Below are 20,476 nucleotides of genomic sequence, written 5' to 3'. Positions count from 1 at the left end.
GAACAGGGCTCCATTTAGATCCCAACTTGAGTGTGGAATGTGGCAATATGAGTCAGGTTTGTGCTGGGAAGTCGGGACCACCTGGGGAAAGTGTGACAAGTGTGACCCCTGAGACCTGACCTCTGCCCACCCCGTAGATGACAGCCTGGCATCCGGGGAAATGGCGCAGTCAGACGCTATGTTGCAACTGTCATCCTGTTCCCTATATAGCCACTGCTTTTAATCAGAGTCCTATAGAATATAGGGCACCATGGCGAAAGTGACCACAAATATGCCCTGAAATACCGGACAGCTGAGGTTAAAAATATTTCAGCTCAACACCTATACAGTTACACATGTTTGTTGGATTCAGTGAACAACCATTCACTAATATTACAGCCCATCTTTTTCAGTGCTTCGTTTGTCTTTGGCACTTTTGAGTTGTGTTGTGTAGCAGATTAGCTGTTATGACAATTTATCATCAACATGCCTAAATTCTTTTTAAAATGATGAGCATCTTAACAGCTCACAATTACATTAATATTTAAATGAATTTACAAGCCCATCATTTTCCAATGAATACATTAAACCCTGGTATATCATCAGCTCACCACACATAAACATCTAGTTTGTGTCTAGCTGAGACCTTCCCCAAATCTGCTACAGCTTTAAGCTCCACAGAAAGAGAGAAGCGTCTGGAAGCTTATTGCAGTTCAAGCTGTGTTTTCATTGAACTGATGATTTATAATGTGAAACAGGTATAAGACATGACAGACTACTGCTATTTGACTGGCTTCATTGCTGTCTAGATTAACACGTGAAAGAGCTAGCTATATGTCTTCCAGTCTGCACAGCACCATAAACTAATGACTGAGGATTCAAGCTGTCAACAATTGTCCGGTCTCAAATCTTTATTATTACACAAGAAACAGTGCTAGTAAAACATCTACATATTTAAGTTACAGTAGAGGTAGAAAGATATATATAAAGTATAAAATAGAACACTGTGCCTGACTCATACATATACATTCAATGAGGCTCACTAATTAATGTATGTAGAAATTGGTGGAGTCAAATAGGTTGTTAATCAGAGATACAAAAATTTGCATTTGACAGAACAATCTAAGAATTCTGGGGATTTTGACGGACAAAAAACATTGGCCAGAATTACAGAGGGATTCCCATCCTCGTCTCGACCCCATTCAGACACCAGCAGTCTTTACAGGCCATTTTCCACAGCCTGTCTGGACCAAAGGTTCAGCTCTCCCTTTTAGTCTTTTGTTCGCTCTCTAGAGCAAAATGAATGGAAGGTTGTGGATGGGACAAAGGACAGATCAGGGGTCTATTCGGGGGACAAATGAGCTTAGTTTGGGTTATGGTAGCCAATGTAAAGGGAGCTCTGGACAATGTTGAGCAAGGGGAGGGGAGCTGGGGCTTGATCACCTCCAGTCCAGGATGGTAAGGAAGGGGAAGGGTAATTATAGTGTAGTGGACCAGCTGAGATCCTCTTTTCTCAACACCACAGCGTGTCTCTGTCATGCACATACATCATCAATATCTATCAAAGCCTTTCAGTGACATGACTGATGCCGTCCTCAGGTGCATGGCGACAGGCTGCCAACTTAAGGAAGAGGCTATTGGAAAACCAGGATAGAAGGATGAAAAACTATTTTATTTATATGCGGATTGACCATAATGGTTCTCTTTTGGTAAAAATATGTCGTTGCAATATACAGATGAAGACCTGTTCACAAGTAAATTGGAGAAAGAGATTGCAGTATGTGATTATTTCTAAAACTGGTTAGAAAATAAACATAGAAAGTGCACTGTCTCCTTTAATATAGATCTAAAACCTTTCCTTTCAAATGGGATTGAGCTGAGATCTCCTGAAATGTCACACTCTTGGAACTGCCATTTGGATTCAACCTGCTTTACTGCCGCGTTCCGTTTTTTCCCTGCATCTACTTCCGACCTGATATTTCATTTAGCGGAAAAAGCCTTCTCTTTGTCCCCACCGCCCCCCACCCCAGTCTCCTGCCTCCCCCACCAGCGATTTGGTCTTTCTTGTCTGCTTCTTCTTATCAACATTTCCTTTCAGCTGCATTTCTCCATCCCCAGTGTCAGTAATCCAGCACAGTGCCAAATAGAGGACAAGTCACGCTTTAGAACTATTGCCAGCAAACCCTGTCAACTCCTCTTCTTGCACGCACGCACGTACGGACACATGCTCAAACACACACACACACACACACAAACACACACAAACACACACAACAACAAATAGTGCTGCAACATTTATTTGGTTTGGACAAGATGAGAATGCCAAGGGAAACACAAGACAAGATTGTTCAATGTGTTATCACTGTAAAAAATACTACAATTATGCCAAACAGCATTCAACATAAGTGAAAAAGGGAATTTGGCAATTACATCTTCCAGTTTTAGGAGCATACGTTTAATGAATTAAATGAAATTGTACCGTGTTACACATATATAGGCCCACACTAAGGTCAACCCTCTAATCATCTGAGATGATGACAGAAATCCCAGTGATGACCATCTGAACACCTTGACCTCTGTGCGTTAACTGCAGAGACGGGCGACGGGGGATGAAGAAGCTGTGTGACAGGCTGTGGGGGGTTGGGTTGTAGGGGATGAGGTATTCTATCTGAATAAAGGGCTTTGTCAGTTCCCCTTATTTCATGGGAATACCCGGCCACACCACGAGACAGGGGAGAGAGACGACATGATTGATGTTTACCTTGGGACAGGCATGGTGGTGGTCCACAAATGGGAAAATGTGCCCGCTTGCTTTGGAGATGCCCCTCCGTCAGGTGAGCATCAATCATGGATAGTCATACAACTGTTTACTAGTGTCACATCTCTGTGTAACATTGCAGTGTTTCCATCTACAGGGATCGAAACAAACAGATAAAACTTTGATCTACATGGAATACCCCTGTAGATCCTGTAGATCGAAAACACTTAAAAAAGACACGTGGAGGAGCCTTTGAGTGTGCAGGCTCTCATCCCAAAAGGATGTTTGATATTCGTGTGTAACTTTTCACCCGCAGTTGTTTCACAGCTGGGACTAAAACATATGTAGTTGGAGCATGTTTTTGCATAATTGGTTCTACAGCATAATGCCTTTCATGATAAAGTAGTTGCTTTGAATTGTTTTATGTATTAAAATACTTTTATGAACAACCAGGACTCAAGAATTTGATGAATGAATGTAACAATATGTCATTCAAATATATATACACTCTATTATTTGATATGCTGTTTCTCAGAAAAGATTGCGGTCAAAATGATTTGCATCACTGTTTGTAATACCTCTATTGTTGGTTTTGGAGACCCTATGGGGAGTGATTCTCCATACAGAATCTCTGAAAAGTAAAATCTTTATGAAAACATTTCAGCTACAAGTAAAATCTGTCCACAGGGAGATAACTACATACTTCATCTTTTCAGTTCCTAGTCCTGTGGACCTTTTTGATTCACATATTTTTTCAGTGGCGTTCAAGTCTGGACACAGAAATAGCCATTGTTACATTTAGTTTTTGTGTTAAATTATCAGTTAACTTGTTTACTTGAAGGGTCCTGGGACCCCCAAAAAAGGCCTTAAGATTTAGGAGATTAAGGAGAAGCAGAGTAGGCCATAACATCATCAATTCAACACAATGTTTTGTAGCAATGTTTGTTTGTCTTCCTAAAGCATTCTTATGTTGACGCCAAACACATTATTTTTAAAGAGCTCATCTTTATCAAGAAGGCCAATCACTTTGGACCTAACAGTATTTCAACCTTATTTATAAAGTCCTATTGAGATCAAAATATTTCTTTATATGGGAGACCTGGCCAATTACAAGAATTTATTATTTCTGTTGACTTATTGTAGAGTTTACTGTTCCATTAAGGTCAGAAGATGAAGGTTTGCCCCTGTTTTCCTCTCTAAGCCCACTGATTGAAGCCTGCTGCTACATCCTCAAAGATGAATAAAAAACAAACCCTTGAGTATGGAAGGGGGCCTTCAGTCAGGAACTTGTTTTAATCTAACAGAGACAGACTAATAAATCAGCTGTAAGCCACCAGTAGAATCTCAACCCTAAACAGCCCGACTAACGTTAAAAAATCCTCCATCATAACGGTGTGAAATCCTGTGATAGAAACAAGGTCAGGAGTCAAAGGTCAGGGTTTAGGCCCAGCAAGCCAGCAGGGCGAAGGTGGACAGGCCACTGGTCAATCAGACATTCGGGGATCTAGGATGGAAAACAATATCACTCAACAAAGATCAAATGAACTGGTCTGAAAAGCAGTCAGCCATAAGTGCTGCTTTAAATATCCATTAACTTCTTGCCGACTCGATGGAGATCCCATTAGCGTGTTTTTCCCTACTGGTTCAGAAGTTGCTCTACGTGGGAATAATGACAGAACATTGTACGCTATGTAATGAATTTTCTTTTGTGAGGCAATAGTGCTGACGCTCATAGTCTCCTCATAGTCTCACACTGAGCCCCTTATAACTAACGGAACGCTTCCAAAGTTAAAACGGAAATCTTCTGAATGTCACCACAGTAACTTCTCGTTCAGATTGATGTTGTTCGATGTTGTTTGCTTACTCCAACTGGCAAATACCACATTTTCATTCCGTCCTGCATCCTAAATACACACTGTACGAGTCCAAGTGAAACATGTGGCATATCCCATAAGAAATATTTATGTACAATTATATTATATAATTTTGACAGCATTACAAAAAAAAAAAAGCAATCAGGTTTGCATTGGAATGGCCCTGGTGGAGAGGGTCTAATTGGATCAAACTACCTGTGGTATTGGGAAGTCTCCCTGGACCATGACAACCCTGACCCCCACGTCCCAATACACACTCATATTACCTGCCAATTGATTTTCCCCATCCAAGCTTGCCTGCCACTAGAGACTGAGCTGCCTACATTAAATGACAAAGGAGCCAATGAGAATCAATGAGACAGTGGCAGGCTATTGCCACTATACTAGTGCATACTGTAGCACAAATGGCTAACTCACATTTTTGTGCTTTTAAGACAATGAAAATGTATCAAGCCAGGGAGGGTTCCATTGCGCAGCTTCCTTAAAGGATTTTGTCTCTCTTACAGTTAAATTCAGTAGCTCTCCAAAGGGATGACAGTATCTGTTGCTTCCCTGAAGGCAGCTCAGAAGCTCAGCGTCACCCAGTTCCAAACAAAGAGGTACGATGGTCCATCGCCCGCTGTAGGGGTTTGGGGGGATAGTGAAGGGAATCCTAAGTGTTTCTTAATGATAAACTAGCGTTGCAGATGCCAGAGGGGTTCTGGGTATTTCCTGAGGTGTGCAGTCTGACTATTCTACTTCTTTTCTCAACCCAAAGAGCCTCTTTGAAACAAAGAGAATGCAGATTTAGTCATGCTGTGCTCACTTATGAGGACTCACAGATTTATTTTTTAAGAACATGCATTAGCCATTCAAATGTGCCCCAAAGCTTTCATTCAATGATAGCATTGGTTTATGTTTCAATAATTCTTTTATGGAAGCCAAATGCAGAGCCAAAAAATGGACTGAAACCACATGTGCGTCTTTAAAAATTGGTTCGAGTTATTGGTTTTTAAGTATGGTTTTCAAAATGGTACATTGTTCCAGTTCAACACAAATTAAAGGGAACACAATTATAGTTGTGGGCTAAACATTACACAATAGTAACAAAACATGCTAAACAGAAAACATGTAATATGATATATATGAATTTAATACATTGAAAAAAGCTTGCTTGGCCTATAAAGTCCATAAATGCTGTGTGTCCCAGCTGGTACAGTAGGGACCATCTGGCTCTGAGGTAAGAGTAGCACACCTTATGGGGAAGAATGATGACACTAAGGATGCATTGCATTATATTTCCATGAGCCTTCAACATCTCGTGGTTCTGCTACCACACAGACCTGGAGATTAGCCAGAAGAAGTCATGGTGCCTGAAACAGAGCTGGAACACGGCGTCCATCTCCTCTAGCAGACAGCACCTCATTATATGTCTTTCGGTCCTCCCAGCGCTCCTCTATTAAATGTCAAACATAGAGATGAGCTTACACGCTGGCAGACGATTCAATGTTGCAGAATGTGCAGACGGTTTGTTCAGATTGGGCTGCAGTTGAATTTCTATTCCACCACGCCATTCAGGACAGTTTTCTAGGACTTGTGCAGTTACCTGGTATCTACAGGGTATACCAGAATTCAGAGTAGCCTTGCAAAGAAAACCTGAAAACTACGATGAGCGTTACACAGTAAAGATTCTGGGATGCCTTTACTTTCACACTCATAAATCAAATTGAATGTGGCAAAGAAATAATTGAGTAACGGATTTATCTCAGTGTGTATAGTTTACATGTGGGCTGCCCTAACATACAAGAGCCTATAAACACTTCCCCCGAGAATCTGCATGGTGTCAGCTCTATGGTTCCCTTAACGTGTGTGTGTGTGTGTGTGGGTTTATACAAGTCTGCTCTGTTGGTCAGTGAAAGCACTGGCACAGTGCATTGCAGCATCCTGTAATTACAAGGGTAGCTTCTGTGTGAGAGCAGATCAGAGCAGAGAGTCTACTGGGTAATTTCCTCTGAATGGAAAGGAGGAAACATGGGTCTTTTACTTGCCAGCGCATATTCAAGTTAGTCATTCCATTCTTCAAAATGAGCAGGCAAAAAGAAACGGCTTTGAATCTGAGAGAGTTAGTTACATTGGATGTTGCTAACAACAAATTAAAGAATGGATGGCTGTCTTCCAAATATATGGCTAGCCAAATGGCTTTAAAGGGGTTACGGAAAATAGAGTTATGGAGGGTTGGTGGTATGCTCGCCCTTCAAGAACACGTATAAAACCCAGTCTTCAAAAGCCCCCCCTGGACGGTAAAAAATAAAAAACACACATGCATACACACACACACGACCCTTAGGAACCTGAGAGGCCCCAGGGGACCAAGGCAGCTGGCAGCAGGTCACAGCCTTGTCTAAAGGGAATCCCACAATTTACTGCAACACAAGCCTGCTGCACACACTCACACTCCCACATACAGAAAATATATAGCCACCTCCAGTCACCCAGGATTCCTTCTGCCAAATGTGAAGGCCCATTGGAAATAAACAAAGACTGGTCTTAGAACTTCTCAATTGCGTTGGACAATTGTACTCTCATTGCCAAGACAAAAAGAACATTGAATTCCCCAGCTGTAAAATGGCTGTCTATACACATTCGGTGGAAAGGGATTATTCTTTGATCACAAAAGGATAAACAACCAGGGTAACTACCTGCATGAAGGCAGTAGATTCAACTCCATCCTCTGCCTGATGCTTGGTTTATAGTAACTATTTAAAATCCATCAAGTACTAAGACCAATGGGTCAAACACTGACACACTAATAGTCTGTTTAGCTAGTGTTCCCCTCAATGTCAAATGTCGAGGTCTAGCATGACAAGAAGTGGAATCATATTTAAACAGCTATTAATAATAATCGTTTTCAGAACATGCAGTTGCTTCCCTGAATAAATCCTCCACTTCAATTTCTCAAACAACTCTCCTGTTGAATGCAAGATATTTTGGTCCAAATTGAAACGGTAAATCAAAACATGAAATAAATTGCTTAGATTAATGAATTCCTCTGTCTGGATAGTTTTGGCAAGAACCATAACAACCTTACAGTCTCATCCCAGTATTTTACAAAATGATCCCTAAATCAATTTGGCAAAGTTATAATAGAACTATGTATCAGAACTATGCAATCCAAACATCCTGGTATAAAACGAACCGCCAGCATGAGGATTTCAGTAGATTTGTCACATTTGTGTCACAAAAAGGTCATTATATATGTATGTTGTGTATATGTTGTATTTAGGTCAGTATTCTTTAGGGTGTTTTCGCAGAACATTAAAAAAATAAATGTGTCTATCAGGGTGGCTATTTTTGCCGAGTGAAGCAAACATTTGTGGATAAATGTTTCCTCTTCAGTTTCAAGGCTTTTATTGGGACACAGTGTGGAATAAAGTTCTGTGTTGAGCTGCCAGGCACAGAGACCTCAATACTCCCACTCTGACCCACACATATTTTACCAGCAAAGCACAAAGCTTTATGTACATTGGAATGTATCGCTGGTGCAACCAACCACAGCGTCCAACAACAGTAAATTGTATGTTAATACGGTTATGGAGGACATTTGCCTGAAATCAGACGCTTAAAAAAACCTTGTGGGGTGGTGAGGAGGAGCCTTTGCTCTTATACCAGAGATTTATGAGAGAGGGAGCGAGGCAGAGCGTGAGAGAGAGAAAACGAAAGAAAATGAAAAATAGAGGGCGAGAGAAAGAAAGAAAGCAAAAGAGTGACAGAAGGACAGATTTACTGACAGACACATCAGTCTGACTGTTGTGTACGTCCAACCTGGCCACAAACATCTGATCTTAGCTTTTCAGCAACCGTCCGGTGTGCTGGGGTAAAGACTTTTGGTGAACCCATTGGGCTCTGTTCAAAGGTAGTCCATTATTAAGAGAACCATTTCAGTTATCCTGAAAGTGAATGCAGCACCAAGTCAAGACCATTAATCTCCATCCATATTCCAGCAGTTCAGTCTGTCTGAGCACCTGGCCTGTCAATCATGTTTTCCTGAGGTGAGAAGTGGACTGAAGAACAGTGTACGGCCATGTCAGGAACCAAGCTTCTGTAATCGGAAAAACCCCATAAATTACCTCAGAAAGGCAATAGGAGACTAGAGTATACATGCAGGTAGCACAGGGGGGAGGTTGTCCCAATCACACCCTATCCTCTTGTGCACTATTTCTGACCTGGCCAGAGAACGTGCACCATAAAGAGAATAAGGTGCCAGTTGGGAGACATAAACAGCATCTTTATTTGGCAAACTTACCGTGCCTCTTATGGGTTTGGGGGTTTTGCAGTATGATCTCATCCTGCAGGAACCTCTTGTGAATAAACTTCAGTGAACTTAAACAAGCCCCACTGAGTTAGACACATAACGTCCCTGCATCGCCACATTAGACCCTAATGATTAATGATACATTGAGCAATTTCTGTACTCTGCTGAAAAAGCAACCCGCACCAAGATCAACTCTGCCCCAAATCCCAATATCCAACCCTTTAATGTGAACACCCAGTGGACTCAAATACGTCTGCACGTAAATTTCATTCTGAAGAAGGAAATATTTTTCCTGAAATTCATTGAGTACTCCATCCTTATTGCATTCAACAAGCCAAAGAGGTTTTTTCATATCAACGCAGCCACTATTGTGAGGCAGACAAGCACAGCTCCGTAATCTCATTGCACGGAAGACTGGGGATGCCTGCAAAGTCCATTAAAAAGGCTATACATTGACATGCTGGGAGAGTATCCGGGCTGAATGAATGGGGATGGTGGTCTACTTGTTGTTCATTCTGTCCTTCACTTCCACTGTGAGCCACCCGGCAGCAGCCATACAAAGAGCTTAGTGTCTAACTCTCTAGGTGCGAAATAGAGGAACTAACAAGCTCCATACGCGTACGTGCACAGAAACCCAGCCACCTACCCGCACACATGCGCACGCACGCACGCAAACACTCAAAAGAACACACACACATTTCCCTGGCTGCAATGTGATAAATAAACACGGGTAAGGTAAAGATGGAGGGAATGGTTTTAGTTAACTGCCATATCCACAATCAGTTACATACAGAGCCCCGAAATACAAGCTACTGTCGGCAGAGAATGGGAGGGCAGATCAGGGCTCCTATCTGCTGTCCTCTGAGTACTGAAGCATGGTCTGATTGAGGAGCTCTTGGACTGGGGAGGGAGCGGGTCCTCTTCTGGGTCTTATCCCCCATGATGACATGTCATTTAGACAGATGGATGAACCAGAGTCTCCTCTACTTCCTGTGCGAAATAACCCAGTGACGGCGCTCGTTTATTCACAGCCCCAAAACAATCACCTGCTTTGGGAGAATATTTGTAAGTCAGCAATCTGCACCAAACCTGAAATATGATCCTTTGTTCTGTCACCGACAGATAGACTCACTCCTCCTATCTGTCCACACCCCCTGTGCCGCCCCCCACTCACTCGACTTTTACCTAATCATAAATTCAAAGGAAGGGTTAATGGAGCACTAGCCTTTATACGTCTGTGCACCTACATCCCAGCTCGTGAACATAAAGCACGGCTTTAATACACTGCCTGTCTCGGAAGCGTGCATTCGTGGACATACCAAGTTATTGGCTCCCTAAAGCTATTATCGTATCAGCACTGCAGTAACCATCTATCTAAAAGAGATCTAATAAACAGTTTGAGGGTGGCTGTGTGTGTTTGCGTGTGTATATTTATATTTCTGACTTAACTATATAAAAGGGACAAACGTCCCCAAACTGTGGTTAATTCAGAAAAAGTTGACAAATGGGTAAATGTTTTCTGACCCCATTGGGGCACTTTTCAAGAGTCTGACAACTTTTTTGATGCTCTGTATAAGAGGAATAGAGTACTATTTGGTGGCAAACCCAAATTATTTCCCACAGTCGCCCAAAGACATTAACCTGTGACTCTTCAGCATTAAACTACTGATCAGGCAAACAAGCAGAGAGCCTCCCTCCAAATGTGCAGGTATCCATAGTTTTGATGATTACAATAGAACAACAGGGTCATTGAATATGGCTGTGATGATTGATGATGGCAGCAAAACCAAAACAATGAAGGTTCTGTTCTTTTTTTCTCTGCACTGATTTAAAAAGATCTTACATTTAGGTATGATGTGCGAATGAGGATGTAAGGAATATAGTTCTATACAGTCTACTCTGATACATATTTTAGATATTGTATCTAACCAAATCTGTATAAACAGTGACACAGATTTTATTCAGCTGTTTTAACTTACTTGGCGCAAAGAGGTGACTGCATTTGACTGTGGAACTGTGACTGAATCGCCCCATCAGTAATGACCAGCCATGCAGAGCCAAATGGCTACGGGTCACTTCAGTAAAGACAAGGGATGGAGCCGTATGTCTCGTTGAGGAAATGATGTACTAAGACCACAGCACAAAATCTTTGCCTTTAAAGTCACAACGAGCATAATTATATTCAGTGCTTCACATATTGTTGTCATAGACTTAACTTATAATTGATAAACATATTTTCTTTTGCCATAAATCTACACACAATACACCGTAATGACAAAGCAAAAAAAAATGTAAGAAATGTGTGCAAATTTACTGAAAATGAATAATTGAAATATCTCATGTACATACAGTTGTGCTCATGAGTTTGCATACCCTGGCAAAAATTGGGAAATTTTGGCATTGATTTTGAAAAGATGACTGATCATGCAAAAAAAAATTTATCATATGAGGCCATTTATTATGAGGCCATTTGCATAGTTGTTTGGCTCCTATTTAAATCATAATGATAACAGAAATAACCCAAATTGCCCTGTTCGAACATTTATGCTTCACAGCTTCTGGCACAGTGTAATATGGAGTGACGAGACCAAAATAGAGCTTTATGGTCACAACCATTCCGCTATGTTTGGAGAGGGGTCAACAAGGCCTATAGTGAACCGAATACCATCCCCACTGTGAAGCATAGAGGTGGCTCACTGATGTTTTGGGGGTGTTTGAGCTCTAAAGGCACAAGGAATCTTGGGAAAATTCGAGATGAATGCAGCATGTTATCAGGAAATACTGGCAGACAATTTGCATTCTTCTGCACGAAAGTTGTGCATGGAACGCTCTTGGACTTTCCAGCACGACAATGACCCTAAACACAAGGCCAAGTTGACCCCCCAGTGGTTACAGAAGAAAATGGTGAAGGTTCTGGAGTGGTCATCACAGTCCCCTGACCTTAATATCACGAGCCACTCTTGGGAGATCTCAAACGTGCGGTTCATGCAAGTTGACCAAAGACTTTGCATGACCTGGAGGCATTATGCCAAGACGAATGGGCAGCTATACCACCTGCAAGAATTTGGGGCCTCATAGATAACTATTACAAAAGGCTGTCATTGATGCTAAATGGGGCAATACACAATATTAAGAACTTAGGGTATGCATACTTTCGAACAGGGGTCAATTCATTTTTTTTTCTTTGTTGCCATGTTTTGTTTTATGATGGTGCCATTCTGTGAATCCCATAAGAAATAAAATATGTGTTTTGATGCATCTTGTCCTTTCATCATCCTTGAGATTTCTCTAGAAATTGTTTGGAGTACACTGGTGGTAAATTCAATAAATTGGACATGCTTTAGAAAGGTACACACCTGTCTATATAAGGTCCCATACTTCACAGTTCATGTCAGGGAAGAAACCAAGCCATGAATTCCAAAGAAATCTCTGTAGACCTCTGAATTGTTCTGAGTCACAGATCATAGGAAGGTAATAAAACATTTCTATAGCAATGGAAGTTCCCTGGAGCACAGTGACTCCATCACTGTGAAATAGAAGAAGTTTGGAATCACCAAGACTGCTGGCAAACCAATCTAAGAAACCTGGAAAGAAGAGCATTGGTCAGGGAGAACCCAATGACCACTCAAATATAGCCTCAGAGTTTCTCTGAAGGGATGGGAGAGCCTCCAAGAAGTACAACCTTTGCTGCAACTCCATTAATCAGGCCTTTATGGTAAAGTGGCTACACAGAAGCCACTCCTGAATAAATGGTATATGACAAGCTGTCTAAAGAATTCTGAGATCATTAGGAAAAAGATTCTCTGGTCTGATGAGACCAAAACCAAACTATTAGTCCTGAATGCCAAGTTTTACATCTGGCAGACAAGGTAATGCTTATCACCTGGATAATACCATCCCTTCAGTGATACATGGTGGTGGGAGCATCATGCTATGATGGGACTATAGTCAGGATATAATCAATTATTAATTAAGTCTATAACCCAACACAATATAGAGGAAGTTAAGGTGTCTGAATACATTCTGAAGGCCCTGTAGGTACAGAGGGGCTAATCTAAAAAACCTGATGAATACAGACCATCCTTTATTCTTGGACAATGATCTCATCAGCTGAATTCTGCCAGGATAGAAGCGAAGGTTGGGTTGTTTTTACAACAATGGCGTGAAACCAAAATGTATTTGGCCTCTGATCCACAGCAGACAGAGATCTTAGCAGAGCTGGATTCCTTTACAAATTAAACAGTTTGTTTTTATTGACAAATCAGCTGTTACATTCTTCATAGAAAGAATCAGACATTAACATTATTTGCCAATACCACTACCCATTTACTATTTAATTCCTATTAAAAACGTATTGTGTGTACTTGGCTAAATGGACAAATCCTAAAAATGCTAACACAGCCAATTTCTAACCCTACACAGGCTGTAGAAAATCCTCAATGAAAAATGAAAATATTTCAAATAGTATTTGAACCCCGATACGCTGATTGCATCTCCGTGCGGGACCCTTTCCAGCCATTACCACCTCCACATTAAAGTCTGATGGACTTGAGCTGGGGCTTTAATGACACTAAGCCCTAGCTAAGCAGACAAGACCACGAGCATGTTGAGATACTGGCACATCCAAACATTATCACTTGACCATTAACACAGGCAAGACAGAGTGAAGCTAAGACTTTAACAGCCAATTTAAGCAAAGTGCTCACAGTGTGTCTGTGTGTGCCTGTGTATGTGTGGCCAAGTGTGCCATGTAAACACATTCATTCTTCCTCTGGTTGGAATGGGACGGTCTGTTGCTGGGAAGGATCTACTTGCCTGACAGTCTGGGGTAATGTCTGGCATATCAGCATACATAGCACCACTTCAATGCAGCACAAGTCAACAGTCCTTACTGAGCACTGTTAATGATTATCACCGTGCACATTCATCTGGTCCACCAGCCGGCCTCTCTATTGAACCGTATATATGCCACAGTTATTGAGCCCGGGAACGAGGTTACCATTACATAAATCTGATAAACACACAGCAATTAAACTGCTGTGTTGATTTACCAGCCATGAGTTGTGAGATGTTTAAATTCCTGGCTTGAACTCCTAGTAGATAACGTTGTTGGTTGAGATGTTGGGGGTGAATAAGTGGCATCAATACAGGACATTAATTTTTAGTTGATTTCCCATTGCCTTGTAGGGAACTAAATGTGTGGTTTCCAAATTGCAGCCTATTGTCCATGTAAGAAGCCTAGCCAATAGAGCTCTGATCATAATTGGTGTACTACAGTATAGAAAGGCATTTGGAACACAGGTAGACAGAGATGGTGGCCTGCTGGCACAGAGATAGCTAGGCTCTTTAGCCTGTTGTAGTTAGATGAAATGGCAAGCTGAATAATGCAGTCGTTTGTTCTACAGGATAAAAAAGGGGCTGACACACACACACACACACACACACACATACACATTAAAGAAACTGGCACACTGGACTCTTCTTCTGGTAAGCGGAGTGCCGTGCTGCCTCACTCAGGAAAAAGAAAGAGGTCTAGGCCTGTGGCCTTGGTGTAAGAGTACTGTTCCAGGATCAGGTTTTCCCTAGATCACCAATAATGAGATTATATCTGATCCTACAACACCTCTACCCTAAAATGCTTTATTAATAGTCCATGGTTGGCACTAGCTTCATGTCAGAACCAATCAGGTCAGGAGTGAGACGGGAGAAAACACAGATTTATGCCAGTGGTCCACAAGAGATCATTGAAAGTTCTAGCCGGACGAAAAATGCAAAGATGATTGAAGTCGATGAGCCCATCCTCATAGATCCAGCGGCACTGGTTCCACTATGTCACAAAACAACCGCCCGCCCGCCCAAGGACACCAGAGGATGAGAAAAGCTCTGTGAAGGGTGTTCTTCCCTCCTTCTACCCTTATTTCCGTGGTTGCCAAAAGCACTTGACTGTAGCGAGTTGAAGCGCCCTCACAGTGGGTATTTAGATCAACCCAGAGGAACTGGGGGCCAGATGAGTTTAGGCTGTGCCAGCTCACTGTGCCAAGCAGTCATGGAGCTGGGTCATTTGCATTTGGCATGATTAGATGGCCGTTATGTGTCACACAAGGCAGAGCAAACTAGTTTTTCTCTCTCTACCTCCATCTGTCTTGTCTGTCAGTCTGTCTGTTAGAAAATAGCCCTTTTTAAGGCAGATTCATGATGAGGCTGTTAGCCTCAAGTCACTGTTGTGAACATGGTACATTTTACTCTACAAGTTATTAAAGACAGGAGCATATAATTCTATCAAGACCAGAAACAGTAATGTTTACTTCATGTCTAGACTCAAACTAATTCTTTTGACTGTTAGCTGTGTCTGAAGCACACTATGTTGCTAATAAAACAAACCTGATGTGACATTTTCTGTAATTTTAATATAATGGCATTGGCCTTGCTAAAGAAATAGCTACCATAAAAATGTTGACCAAAATAGTCTGTGCATCGTCTATGTAGTAACTGGTTCCTCAGTTTAATCATGCATTGAAAATAATATTCTCACAAAAGAGTAAGTTAGAGTTACATGTTACAATGTATTTTTTTCTAAGCATGTCTTCCCCAATACACTCCATTATGTGTTGACTATGCACACCACCTTTCTAGATTTCAGAGTGAATATTGTCTTGACCCAACCAGGTTTAAAGTAATTTCATTATAATGGATCACCTTACTGAATATAGTCTGTGGCAGAGAAGAGAGCTTGAATAAGTCCCAAATCATGCACTTTGTCCTTACGTTTGACTACAGCCCATAGGGCAATTTGTAGGGAATATGGAGCCATTTGACATGTAGGAGACAGTCCTTTCAATCTGCACTTTTACTCAATTAAATCAACATTTGAACTAAGGCAGTTTAAAGTATGAAAAATACATGTCCTTGTCATGTCTGAAGAGCCTAATCTAAAAATCCAATCACTTGACTACAATCATGATTTTTCTAGGAAGACCTGAAGCCACACCGTTGCGTCATTGAAATCCATCCAATGATATGCTTTTAATATTCCCACATCCCATCCTAATTTGAATGCGTACATTACCTGTCATTCCCAGATTCAGCAGGCAACTATAAGCATAGTTTGCTAAATCGTGCCCACGAAGCCTACCATTTGTAGAGCACATGTTGCAAACAACTGCTTTGAGAATGTGATGCAAAAACAAATGGGGTATACAAAGTTTCTTGTGCAGAAGGCCAACGCAGTTTAAAAAATGTAGATGCCGCAGTTAGCAGTTTACGAGGATCCTCATTTACAAGTAGCTAGCTAGCTAGTCACGATTGTCTAGCTAATATAGTCTACTATGACAGTCGTGTCATAATAATAAATGATGGCTTGAAATTCATGGAATGTTTAGAGTCAAGTATCCTAATAAACCGATGATTGCCTTTGATGACATTAGATGGCACTATGCCTATCGTAATAACGATGTTGAAGCCAAGTTCTTTATCAATACGGTAATTATCTTAGCAAAATTCTACATTCATAAATGTAATGTATATGTTCATTGTTGTGAATAAAAATAAATACATTAAAATGTTAACTTAAAAAAACCTATGATAGTCGGAATACGTGGTGTGCTTAAAATTTTGAAAGGTAACTGTGTATATAAACTGTGTATATATAGCTAGCTGTATGTATGATGGACCAGAAACAGAACAAAGAGTAATCTATAGTCTATGTTATCCCCTCACCCATTATTGTATATTCGGCAAGTGTGTTTTGAAGAGAGGTCCTGGCTTCACCAAAAGCTGTTTTAAAATGATTGCATTTTTTTTTTCATGATAATTCAAGATTATTCTTTATTGGTCTCAAGTGAAACTACAATGACTGTGGATACGCCTTGTTTTTTCAGGGTAAAAATATTAAATGTAGAATGAGAGGGCTATTTCCCTTCCATTAATGCTGAGCACTTTACCTTAAGTAGTACTAGGACATTTTACCAAAATGCCTCTGCCTAGGATGCTGAATCTTGGTCAACAGTGGGTCTTCCATCTAGAGAATAATCCCAAACAGAAAATCCTGAGGAAATTGCCACAATATCTACATATAGCTACATCCAAGTCCATATTGAAAAGCTGTGATTCAAATATCTTTTTTTTTATAATTCCTTGTTTTATAATTGCTCTATTTCTCTGAGCAATTGTATTAGTGTTAAAAAAAAATTGTTTATGTTTAGGATATTTATTTCTTACATTCTTTTTGTTTATCTTTTACAGGGACATTTCACCTTGGAAGATCCTTCGATGGTTTGTATCAAGTTTGAGGTCAGTGACATTCGTTTCACACATAACTAGCCTACTTGGTATGTAGAACATGTGAGTGTTCTCAGCACAGGTGCCTACATGTCATCTACTAGGCTAATGGAGAATCAGTATGACTTCACTTGCCAAAAGGAGAAACATTGGAAAAAGTTGTTTATATTGGTCAATGTATGTTTGTGTGATTGTTTGTTGGCATGCTATAAGTGGGATAAACATGTACATAACATCCAGAACCTGTTACCTGTAAGATCTTGGGTACAGGGCACCCAGAAAAACGAAACGGGAAAGGGCACTTTTCTCAGCTTCATACTGAAATCAATGCAGCTAAGCCCATCTAGAAGTTTTAAATTATATGTATTTATGTCATCGTCAGCAGTGAATTTCATAACACTAAAAACCAGAATACCAACACTGTTCACTGTTCTCCAAACCTAAGCTTGTTATAGAATACCAACACCGTTCACTGTTCTCTGACAATAACCTTGTTATAGAATACCAACACTGTTCACTGTTCTCCAACACTAATAGTGCTATAGAATACTAGAATACTATTCTAGGCCCTGTGCGTGCGAGTTAGGTTTGTACAAATCTGGTAACTTCATAAAAATCCCTGATGCCAGAAATTCCCAGAAATCCGGGAAGCTGGATTCCGTATGTTGTGATTATTCCCTCTAGATGACAAGATTTATCCAACAACAATTTTGGTAGAATTGTGCAATCTTACCCAAAATAAATGCTCTATAAAGGAATCAGAGTGCCACTTATATACCATACTGTACTGTATGAAGATGAATGGAGGACAAACATTTGAGCTTTTACTTAGATTAAATACGTTTAAAGGATCCATTAATACTATATATATATATATATATATATATATATATATATATATATATATATGGGAACACTTCAAAGCTTCAGCAACATAGTGGATGTTCCTTACTAACCTATAAGCTTTGTTCACAAGTCTTTCTACCCTGGGAACTTTAGAAATGTGGGTTAGGGTTAACCCTCATTGAAAGCTCTCTTAATATGATACATATAGAACATGTGAGATATAACACCCTCCAGAATGATTGGCACCCTAGGAAACCTGAACACTTTTTTATTGTTATTTATCAGCTTGGTATTACACATAAATACCAAGCACCTCTACATTAAGTACTTTGTGGACCCTTTGCCAAGATTACAGCTCTGAGTGGTCTCCTATCATGTTAACTGAAGTTGGAGAACTCATAGGAGTGGATTTGAGAGCCTTTCTCCATACAGAAACTATCCAGATCCTTAAATGGCAGTGGCATATGAAGATTGGTATACAGAATGGCAATTAAAAAAACACAAAACAACAGATTCCCTACAATACTTTGGGTTACTTTCTACTCCAAACCGACCTCTGGTGTTTGTTGCCAAAAAGCTACATTTTAGACTCATCAGATCATATAAACTGGTTGCAATCAAAGTTCCAATGAAGTTTAGCTAACTCCTGGCGCTTACATTTGTGGCACACACACATACATTTGTAATAAAGGAATGATATCCTGATGAGATATTTTTCTTTTCTTTGAACAATCTTCACTCAATTAAAGTTTAGATTCATTAGATTTTTTGGAGTGTAAGATCTTATTCCATCTGAGAATAGTGCCTACAGGGATGCAAATACAACGTTCTGAATACCTCTAAGATCTCTGATTATTGAGAATTCCTCTCTCTCTCTGTCGCTCTCTCCCTCTCACCCTGAGGAATTGTTGTGTCTGCTATCTTTGGCAGTCCATAAGCCGTATGGCTTTTTCAGGTTTTCTTCCTTCTATCCTACCCAACATACCGTTGTCTCATAAAATATTCTGAGTCTAATGTTAAGCTTATTAACTATTCACAAGAGAACTAAATCGCCAACATATCTGGTTGCTCAAGGGATGTGTTTGTGTGCATGTGTGTGAGTGTGTGTGTGTGTGTATATGCATGCACATTATTGAGTGTGTGCACATGGGTGCACGTACGTGTGGTCATCTTTGAATAGTGAACACAGTTCCAACAGCTTTCCTCATCCGCCATTTAACATTTACTGTTAATACTTCACCATAATGGACTGTTCACACTACTGGATAATATTAGCACACTCAACTGGAAATGGCTTAAGACAATATGCATAGCAGTGAACATGGTGAATTATTTAGAGACAGACCTGGTGCTGATTATTAAAAACAAGACCCTTTTGCCTTCAGGTTGAAAACGTTGCCAAAGGTTGCAGTGACTTAGCTAAAAGGCTGTTGTTCCTGAGGAAAACACTAAATATGCTTTAGCATTTTGTGCAACAGCTTTTATCCTATCTAAAGCAATGCGATACAAAAAATAGGTTCAGGGTATGTATGGACCTTTTTTAACTACATATGGATAAGAAACTGAACATATTTTACTGAACATATCTTGGTGGTTCAAATTCACTGGACACGCCACACAAGGTAATTTACTGGCCTACACCCCAAAATGAAACCCTTGTATTAAAACAAGGGCAACTCGGAGGCTGCTGATCTGTCTGCAAACCCTCACCTCCACATTCACCCTATAATCCCACTCCCAGACAGACTGATGCCAGCTAAGTAACAGCTTCAGTCCCAAGTCCCCCTGGCCAAAAATAAGCTAAGGACCTTCCTCAACCCAGCACAGGGGCCACATGCTCTCCATGCCTATCCTGGCTACGACATGCCACGAGACAGAGAGATAACTCAACACCTGTGAGACACCTAAAGCTGCCAAAATAAGACTGTTACACTACCAAAGCCAAAGATCAATTTCCTGTCCTGACATTTGGAGTTTAGAGTCTCTCATTCGCCAAGCCGAAAGGTTTGTCAGTTCAAAAAGACCAAGATTGTGAACAGAATGAAATTGCGCTGAAACCTGTCATGAAATAACAACCCCCGCATGAGTGAGCCCGCCTTAGTTCAGGCCATGTCATTAATATGTCTAAAGGGTGCACTCATTAAAATCCACCCACACTTAAAATACATCTGGAATATCTGTGGTCTCAGTGACCTTTAGAACGGTTTTCAGTAAAAGCTATGGCTGTCCTTCTCAGCCGAAGTGAGTGGTTACGTGGAATACTAAAGCAACTTTGACCAAAGCCCCTCTACTGCTATCACCTTTCCCTAACCGGGCCCCTGAAATAATGGATAAGAATGGTCTCTCTGTAGCCATAGGCTGAGTTGGCAGCAGGTTTCCTTTAGGGTACTACATAGCAAATGTGTGTCAGATGGGACACATGCGGATGTATACGTAGAGAAGGAGGACATG

The 20,476-nt window shown here is 40.7% G+C and overlaps 1 protein-coding gene across 1 annotated transcript in view; it reads right to left on the bottom strand.

Annotated features, from left to right (window-relative positions):
- Positions 1-20,476, bottom strand: part of tnc (tenascin C) — a 64,785-nt gene that overhangs the window by 43,403 nt on the left and 906 nt on the right. The gene's annotated exons all lie outside the window — the stretch shown is intronic.

The sequence above is a fragment of the Esox lucius genome, chromosome 13, assembly GCF_011004845.1.
Source record: "Esox lucius isolate fEsoLuc1 chromosome 13, fEsoLuc1.pri, whole genome shotgun sequence".
Lineage (NCBI taxonomy): Eukaryota > Metazoa > Chordata > Actinopteri > Esociformes > Esocidae > Esox > Esox lucius.
Note: the sequence above shows the minus strand (reverse complement) of the source record. Positions and strands in the feature narration are given on the sequence as shown.